Source organism: Sphaeramia orbicularis, chromosome 13 (assembly GCF_902148855.1).
Source record: "Sphaeramia orbicularis chromosome 13, fSphaOr1.1, whole genome shotgun sequence".
In the NCBI taxonomy this organism is placed as follows: Eukaryota; Metazoa; Chordata; class Actinopteri; order Kurtiformes; family Apogonidae; genus Sphaeramia; species Sphaeramia orbicularis.
This window is the reverse complement of record NC_043969.1, coordinates 27,246,119-27,256,520: the sequence shown is the minus strand read 5'-3', so window position 1 is coordinate 27,256,520 and position 10,402 is coordinate 27,246,119.

Genomic DNA, 10,402 nt, shown 5'->3' with positions numbered 1-10,402 from the left:
TTTACATGTATTTACACTCCAGCTCAACACCTGATGTGGCCTGTGAGACTTCAACACTGAAAAACTTCAAAATGTCGCATTCAATCTCCTTTCCCTGCAATTCAACCCATTATCTACACAGTAAACTCAGCAACTTTAATACCAGACAATGACTGTCAGAGGCATAAGAACTCTACTTGTTGTCCACTCAGTCACACTATCTGCCATACTTTATACTTGACACAAACCCCCTTGTAACTTCAGTTATTAGTCTGTCTCTGTCCCTCTCACTAGTATAATGTGGAGTAGTAACCAAAAGTATTTCTGGTTGTGGAATAGACCTGAGGCAAGCTATGGCATCTCTCACTCCCACTGAAGAGCCGCTGTAGTGTGGCAGGCATGGCAGCACACTCTGCCTCCATTCTCTATTATGTAACAGGTGGAAACACACACACCCACGCACCCTCACTGCGTCTCTCTCACTCCACAAAACGTACAGACACACACAACACTACGACAAGGACACATGTAGGTTTTCACTTTCTAGCCACAACTCATGGTCACCAGTTCTGGAATTCTAAAACAAGTTTAGAAGTGCAGTCTGCAGTGCATTGTGAGTGAGATGGGCACTCTTGTTTAGAAATCAGACAGCTCCAGGGGATGGCGATCTGTCTCAACATTATGCATTCTGAATTTTAACACTCCCTCTCCTCTGCAGGTGACAAACTGGCCATGTAACAGGACAACACCTTGACATTCAATCCAAGTTCTTCATACACACAGGCTCCACCCAGCAACCCCTTTACAGTAACACATAAAGTCTCTGTCAGGACTTCAAAAGACAGCGCAGTGAGCTGGTTAAGGGGCTGATGTGAGTTGGCCTGACAGCACCAAGCAGGTTGTACTGTATGTCAGCCAGTGATCATCATGGGGGCTGACAGGCTGAGCTGGGCCAGCCAGGCCAGAGAAAAGGCAAGCAGCTCCCAGACAGCTCCAGTGACTGTCACCGAGGACAGGACCCAGGACAGGCTGCCACCACACCACTAAAAACCATAGCACCATGTGACTCATCTCCATCACTCTCCCCATCACTCTGCTCCATCGTTGCCTGGAGATAGGGAAGATGATAGAAAGTGAAGGGAGGAGGAGGAGGAGGCGAGTGAGAGGAAGAGAGTTTGTTGACTGTGGAAGAAAACGCTTGAGCAGGGAAGCTGAGAAACGGAGAGAGTGGAGGGAGGGGTGAGGAGCAGACAGAGAGAGTGATGAGGCGGATAAGTTAATGTGGATGTTAATGTTAATGCTCAGACAATCAGAGTTCCCCTCAGGCCCTGACTACATGCTAGGATCATATTAGAGCTAATGTATCCAGTATTAATGCACAGCCTGCAGCTTACTCACCCAAACCCAAGCAAGGTCAGAATTAGGAGTGGGAGAGGGCACATGGTACTATAGCTTATCTCTGCTCAAGGTCACAGAAACTGAAAAGAAAGGGGAGTGAATTGTAGGGATACAGGTAATGGAGGTGGACTTGGGGTTTGGAGATGATGATGGTTCGTGCGTTTGAAGCAAATGAAACTATGATGAGTCAAAAGGGGGAGTTATTATCCTTCAAAAAAGCAGCAGTGCACTCACAATTGACTTTAGGAATCTTTACAAGAGCACAGCTACAGTTTGTGTTAAGTGTCCGTCCTAAACGTGCTAATCTACAGAACCTCATCTCCTTCGTAGAGCGGTTTTGCCTGACGCTGTGTACGAGCCTCTGCATTAGGCTAAAACGAATCACATACCACTGTGCTGCAGTACATTAACAGGAAAGCAGAAACCAATGTGTGTTTGCCTTTAACCAAGCATGCGTGATTGTTGTGGCAGATGTGTGAGAGTGTATCGTCACATCAGAGGATATGTGCGCATGTGTTTAGCAAAGCACAGGACGTACATTTCTGGCTGCTCTTCTACCCTACAGTCAGGGGGGTTGCGAGGGGTATGTTTGTTTATGTGCGTACATGCTTACATATGTGTATGTGTGTGTTTTCATGAGTGCACATACACGTGCACCAGAGACATCCAGGGTTGTTAATTTATTCAAATGAGCTGGGGAGGATAACGAGAGGATGGGGTGAGGGGCGGAGTAGGTGCATGTAGGGAGGCACCTTCTTCGACTGGAGGTTCATCTTTCCATTTCTCTTTTTTCCCCTCATTTGTTTTTTTCACATTTGTAAATGAGCCCATTTGCATGGCTGGGAAGAAGGGAGGTGAGGGAGATGAGGGAGAAAGACGATGAGACTAAAACAGAAAAGAAGAGAGATGGGGAATGATGCGAATCTGAGGCAGACAGAATGCCCGCAGACAAAAACATACCATGCCAGGGCAATACCACCACTTCCAAGATGGCTGCCGCTGGAGGCGTCCTCTGTGGGACCAACCTAGAGACCAGATCCTCTTCCTTAATAGTGGGTGACACACAAACACACTTTCTGCCTTCAACGCTGTCTCTGAAGAATAACGAGAAGAGGGAAATTTTAGGAGCTCGGTAACAGAATTATGTTTATTATCTGGATTTGAATATAGACAGAGGAACATGGTTGTGAATTGTACAGAGATAATGATCAGAGATGTCTAGTGACACCCAGTGGTCACAATTAAAGATGTTATCATTAGGTAAAGACCATAATGTATGAGTGTAGAAGAAGGTGTTTCATATTAAGACTATGCTTAAGTTTGACTCTACCATGACAAGGCCTTAGTTCATACCTGTAGATCAGTAATGGACAAAGTCTATGCCATTGGTGCAGAGCTTCCTTCTCCTACAGCATATATATTTAGTTACTCAGATTAGTGACTTCAGAGGTAACTTTTGATTAAGGACATGAACTCAAACTGCTTCTTTAGAAAAACATTCTCAGTTTATGCACACCTGTAACTCCTGTGACTGCAAACACTGAGTGTAAATAAGGGATTAATAAACAACATTGTTCTGGTCTGTTACCTTACATGAAGTTAACAAAACACTGATGAAAAAAACAAGGAAAGAAAGCAGAGAAACAGAAAGCATGATGAGAGGACACTGTAACCTGATGGCAGTCTTTCACTCTTGACCCCTGGTTGTATGATTTTCTCCCTTTTCTAGGTTATCCTGTTCCACACATGCAAAAATACTACTAACAACAAAAAGACTACAGATGATGACGAAGGGGAAAATGTTCACCTTAAAGCAGTGTTTTTCAACCTTGGGATCGGGACCCCATGTGGGGTTGCCTGCAATTCAAATGGGGTCGCCTAAAATTTGTAATAATTGATAAAAATTAAAAAAAAAACAAAAAAAAAAAACCTTACTAATAAAATAATATATGGTGAGTTGACAGAGACAATCGCAATTAATAAAAGACATGACAAACTCTGAAGCTGAAACTGAAGCACTGTGGTACTGTTTATCTTTCAAATGTTCATTGTGGTCGGTTTAAGATGCTGCAGCTCTTTCATAATTCATAGTTTGAGTTCTTGTTTGTTCAGTATTAATTGTCAGCCTTGTAAATCCAAGCTGGACTGACTGTACATATCCTGACCAAGGAAAATAAAATTTTCACTTTGTGCAGTAATCTACACCTGGCTTTTCTGCCTCTGTCCATAATAATATACATTATATAGACTAAGTGTCGTCTAAAATTAACATTAATTTGCAACATAGTATAGCAAACTATTACATGATCAAAAATAAGTTAATTTTAGCAAAAAAAAAAAAAATCCGTTTTGAATGTCTGGGGTCACCAGAAATTTGTGATGTTAAAATGGGGTCACGAGCCAAAAAAGGTTGGAAACCACTGCTTTAAAGATAAGCACATGCATGTCCTACTGCTTTTAAGACTACATGTTCTGCATATTACAGTAAACTATCAGCTTTGTTGGTAAAGTGATTGTTTTACATCCTACATCCACAGACATTTAATGTATAGTAGGGGCCAAAAGTTTTTGGACACCCTTAAAATTGTACACAATCTCAAATATTATGAAATAGCAGTAAAAAAACTTTTTTTTTTTTTTTTGAGTTTCAAAAGGTGTGACTGCATCAGACAGACACAAACACCAATGCTTTTTTTGTTTGGTTTGGTTTTTAAAACAATACCAAAATTAAATTCTTGAAAGTTCCAACATGTCATGCCCTGGATGTGTTTCAAGGGCCATTATTTTGCTTTAACATCCAGTTTTGACCATAACAGAACAGAGCATGTGCAGAAGGGAGCATGTGTGTTTGGAAAATGGAACAATACTTGACAGAGTTCACTGACTTAAGAGTGAGTCTTAATGCAATATATCACAAATGCATGGAGTGTCCAACAACTTTTTTTTCTCCACCACTCTAAGTATTAACATAACACACCAAGTACACTGAATCCAAAATGAAAATAGCTTATAATAAAAAAAATGTCAATTAACCATCAAACTTCATTGCTTTTCATTGATTAATCGACTAAATCTTTTCAGTTACAACACACTGACTGCTGTTGTTTCTTAGTCATGTGGCCCCTTGTCCCAAACTTGCCCTTAAAAATGTTGTGTCAACAGGATTCACCAAAGGTAAACTCATTCAGCCACTGTGAAGTTGTTTGTTTCAGCAGTTATCAGTGTCCTTCCATCCTAAAGGCTTATGGGAACAGGAACAACTCAGTCCTCTCACACCTGTCCAGTGTGTGTGTGTGTGTGTGTGTGTGTGTGTGTGTGTGTGTGTGTGTGTGTGTGTGTGTGTGTGTGTGTGTGCGTGTGCATGTGTGTGACTTTCTCAACCTCCTCCTGGTGCTGATGTTATCAGCTCTAGTGAACTGTGATAGAAATGGCTTCTCATGCTTACCTCAACTGAAGCCCTTATGGAAAGTGGCTGATCTGAGCCCTGGGGGATCCAACCGCTCAAACCGCCTGCTTCACTCTTTAGCTCTAGACTGTGCTAACTTTTACAGCTTTGGACTTAATTTTTCTTCCCACAAATTCTGGAGGCTGAATGGAAGAGAAAGCAGAGAGCAGGGGGTCCTTGGGACTCCGCCAGTTGACAGCTCCTGTCTCTCCCTGTAACGACTTATTTATTCAGGGATAATTAATCAGGCGCAGTTTTCTGCCGGTATGATTAATGCGCTTTGTCATTCTGCTGCAACGGTGAAAATACAGTAGTCTATGATGCCTCTGCTCGGCTTTGGTTGGCTCTGATGTAACGCAAAACAGGACGAGCTGCCTACTGATGAGGACTGAAAGTAACTTAGTGATGCATGGTACAGGCCTGTGTCTGCAGCAAACACCCAAGAAGACTACTCATCTGAGTTGCGCCAAAACCACACAGTATTTATCCACATTTTACAGCCCATTACATCTGAGTTTAAAGCTAAATCCGGTTTTTATTGCTCTCTTCCTGCACTGTGGATTTACAGTTCTCCCATCCAGGTTTTTATTTGATCTCTAGTTACCTACAATGACTCTTTTTACAGCTGCTCTACCTCTCACAGTGTGATCTTAATAACCTACTTGTTCTTTCCTTCAGTACTGGGGTCATTTGATTCTTCTTCAATCAGCAGGTTTGTCCTCTTCGCTGGTTGAGGGAAGTTGTCAAATGGTGACGAGCCAACTTCTTCCTGATGTGATGATGGTCTTATACCGCCACCTCGTGGTCATTTATGTTACTGCAGTCCAATGAAGCACAAGGTAAGATGACTGAGACAGGGGTCACCAACCCTCCTCTGCAAGAGCTACTATTCTGCATGTTTTAGACGCATCCCTCTTCCAACACACCTGATTCAAATGATAATCCTATCATCAAGCTCTGCAGAAGCCTGATAACAGTCAGGTGTGCTGGAAGAGGGAAACATCTAAAATATGCAGGATAGTAGATCTCAAGGACCAGGTGACCCCTGCTGTAAGACATCACTGACCTACAAATAAAATGAAAGTGAAACTGAACCAAGTTTGAGAAACGTAGTCAAAAATGCTGTTTGGCTTTAGTTTATAAGACCGTCTTTGGTAAAAAAAAAAAAAAAAAAAAAAAAAAAAAAAAAGTGAAATTCTAAGAATGAATTTTAATCAAAAGGAATGTTAGAGCAGGGGTGTCAAACTCATTTTAGTTCAGGGGCCACATTCAGCCCAATTTGATCTCAAGTGGGCCGGACCAGTAAAAGAACAGTGACAAAAGAAATATATTATGATCAGGTTTACATCTACAAATGTTTCCTTAAAAATCTGAATAACATGAACAACTTGAATTGTCTTAAGAAAAACAAGTGCAATTTTAACAATATTCTGCCTCGGTTTATCAGTTTATCATTTACACATGTGCTTTACAATCGCATTAAACATTTAGTAACAGGCAGAATATTGGTAAAACTGTGTTTACTTTTCTTAAGACATTTCCGTTTGTTCATATTTGTTCAGGTTATTCACATTTTTTATAAAAGTATAGTTTGGTAATGTAAACATTTTCATGTAATTTTCCTTTTTTTTTTTTACACCAAAAACAAAGAAAATTTGGGGTTGTCATTATTTATAAGTTATTATAATATTTTACTGGTTCTGATGCACTTGAAATCTAATTGAACTGTATGTGTCTGTATGTGGAACCTGAATTAAAATGATTTTGACATCACTGATTGTTAATATCTTCAGTGTAATTTTTGCATTTCACAAATTCATTCCACGGGCCGGATTCGGCCCCCAGGCCACATGTTTGGCACGTGTGTTAGAGCGACCAGTTCTACTTCAAAACACTGTCTGCACATTAGAATACATCAACTTTCAGGTTCTTCCAAGTGGGGGGTTTACAAATTTATTACATGGGTGTCAAACTCTTTTAGTTCAGGGGCCACATGCAGCCAAATTTGATCTCCAGCAGGGCAGACCTGTACCAGGTTGTGTAGAGTGGACCCAAGTGCAGACACACAGATGAGTAACAGTTCCAATAGTCTTTATTCGATCACTGCTGCTAGGCCACAGGGCAGGCTGGTTTGAAGCTTCAGTTGAGCAGTTGGAGGAAACGCAGTATCTGGAACATACAGGGCAGGCTGGATAGAGGCCTTGAGGGGATGACAAAATAACAGGAGACTTAGACAGCAGCAGATGATTCAGAGCTGGTTCTCAGAGAAGCCAAGAGTGGTAAAGACCACACAGACAAACAAAGGCAGAAAAAAAACAGGGAGCAATCAGGCAGACTTCTGAATCAGGGACAGAAGACTGGTGGGTTTACCAGGACAGAGATGAGGAGATGTTGTCAGGAGCAGGTCAAGTCCAAACCAGGAAACCAGACCAAAGACAAATACTAGAAAGTCAGGCATGAAACAGGAACAACCTGGGAATGAGCAACTGAACCAGAGCTGCTTATATGCTGACCAGCTGATTTGAAACACCTGTGAGCAACAGGTGAAACTGATGTGGCTGACGAGATGAAGGCAAAAAAGTAAAATTACATGTCACATATTTACACATACTGTATATTTATCTTTTTTTTCCTAGTCCTTCAAGACAGAACAACACACAGAGTAAAGTGGTGAACATGATTTCCACAGCCAGCAATAAAACATACAGGATAATAATAGATAATATCCAAATTCTCTCCTGTGTTTTTCAGGTGCATTGATAAAGAGCAGATCACTGTGTTCCATCAAAGGTAAGAAAGTTGCAAAAAACATCTCTCTGAAGTAGCTACACCACCTCTGTTCCACATTATCCAACAAAAGCACTACTTTAAAATTGTTAGTGTAAGTTCCATAAATGTAATTTTCAAAGGTTGCAAATGAGCGCTGTGACCCAGATATTATCTTTTGAAGGAATTTTCTTTGGTCACGAGTCAATAATAGACAAAAATCAATGTTGTGTGTGGAGGAAGAAGGGGGAGGCATGTAATCAGTTACTTTACTCCAGTGTGGGTCAGTGAGCCTCACAAAATACACAGCCTGGCCAAAGAAAAGTCCTTTAGGTAATATTTTGTTGGACTGCTTTTAGCTTTGATTGCAGGACACATGAGCTTTGGCATCAGTTATGCCACACAATACTTATACAATGTCCCAGCATTTATTTTCATCTAGAGTTGCATTAACATTTTTTACCATGATCTTGTTTTGATGAGTCAGACCACTGTGTAAAGCCTTCTGGGGTCCAAGCCTGGACTCTGTGGTATCCAATCCATCTGTAGAAATGAGGTCTCATACTCCCTGAACCACTCTTTCACAATTTGAGCCAGATGAGTCCTGGCATTGTCCAATATTTATGTTCTCTTGGGTCAATATATAATTGAGTAACTTTTGAAGTCCATGGGAAGTATCTTGCATACATCTTTATTAAAAGTAAAAAAAAAAAAAAAAAAAAAAAACAAACAAACAAAAAAAAAAAGTTATTTATGTTCATTATGATCATGCCTTTAAAAATTCCATAATTATTTAATTATGGAAACAATCACTTCTTGAAAAATTATTAATAAATAATTAATAAATGACTAGCTATACCAAAATGTCAACTAAATAACCGTACAAATTTAATAACAACCACCTTCTAATTAGCTAAACAATAAAACATTAGCTTATTCAAAAATTGTTTTAATTGTGTTCTTTTTAATAAGCTGAGATAGTCATGACAGATATCTCTTTTTTGGCAATATAATATATCACATTTTACACTGTATGGAAAATAACAAATTGTATCTTTGTCTGAGAAATCACTTTCAACTAAGTTACCCATTACAAAAACACCTCTGAAGGAAGTGTTAATTCAAAATCACATGACCTGCTCCACATGATGTCATTTCCTCCTGAAGAAAACACTGGCAAGACTCTAAGATATGTTCTTTCTCTTCTTTCTTAGTTATTTAACATAAAGTGTGTGAGTCAAGTGTGCGTTTATCACACTCTTATGTCAACAGTGTTACTATAATATGTTTATAAATAACTTTCAATTTGAATGTTACTCAATTGTATATGTGATATTTAGAAGAATCTTTCTGTAAAAATCCCATGTGGTGTTATGGTTATGTTGATTTTAGGCCTGAAAACAGCAAGAATGTCAACTATACCTGTCAACTATGTTACCCTGTAAAAGTAACTCAAAAAGTCCCTCAGCTAAATATTGACCCTCTTACATGATGTTTTTTTTTTTCCTGAAATGAGAAGCTACTCAATGCATCAGTTATGGTTAAACAACTAGTTGCAGCTGAAACATCTGAATCATTTCAGGAATTATCCAATGGAAGGATCTGAACTATTTGGATTCAGGTGAGTGAAGTTTTCTGTGTGAGCAAGAGTAGAAAGGCAGTGAAGGCCTAGGAATACTTAGAAGACTCTGGATGCATTTCATAGGAAACATATTATATGAACGAGCTCAGTAAAAAAGATTGAAGAAGCTAGTTTCCAGTTTTGGGTTTGCCATTGTACAAAGTTACATAGTACAAATAGCAGATGAAGACAATGTGTCACTGTTACTGGTTGCATAGTGTAAATACACCCAAACCTGAAGAACAACATAGCAGCTGTCACACATATGCACATTCCTAAAGAAAGAGACGTAAGCAGATAGTTTAGGCAAAGTATGTCTGTGAACATCTTGTCTGCAGATCCAGTAGGAGGACAGAATACAAGGTGAAGTGTGCAGATAGCAGTAAACCGTGACCTTAGAACAAGATAAACCATGACTTACGTTAGAATTTCTCAAACAGTAGAAACTTCTGTAGAAAGGAGAGTTCTGTAGATAATTTGAAACTTCTACTGAAAACAGCAGCCAGGAAGCTAAAGCTTTGACACAAAGAGATCTTTGAGTGTAGGACAGTGATCCTAAACATACCTCCAAAAGGGTAACAACATGGCTTAAGGCCAACAAAGTAAATCTTTGACTCAGTCTCAGTTACATGTGTCCTTCCAGGAAGAATGGGCCAAAAATCCAGCAGAGTGCCATGCTACCCCAAATATGTGACTGAAATTAGGGCTGGACAATGTTTTGCATTAATTTGATTAATCAAGGTTTTGCTTTCTGAAAATCCTGAAAAATTGCAAAATGTAGATTATTTCTCTGGAGATGCTTCTTGTTAAACAAAATTCAAAATGCAACCTTATCTTATCTGTGAATGTGCATCTTGAGTATTATAACATCATGGTTTATTTTCCATTTTTATTACAAAAAACAGTCAATTAAACCCTAAATCGTCCATGACACTGAAAAATTCAAGATTACATTTTTTTGGCCATATCACCAGCTCTAACTGAAATTACAACAAATATGCCCAAAAATAATGATAAAGAGTAACAAATTTGACACTAAGAATGTAAAGATGATTTTATTTAGTCCAATCATTCTATTATTTTGAAATGTCACATCATCACAATATAGGGGTTGGACTGACTGAACAAACATGTAGCTGAGGTGTATGAATACTTTGAACCTCAGTTAAACTATGTTTAAATGCAAAAGTGGT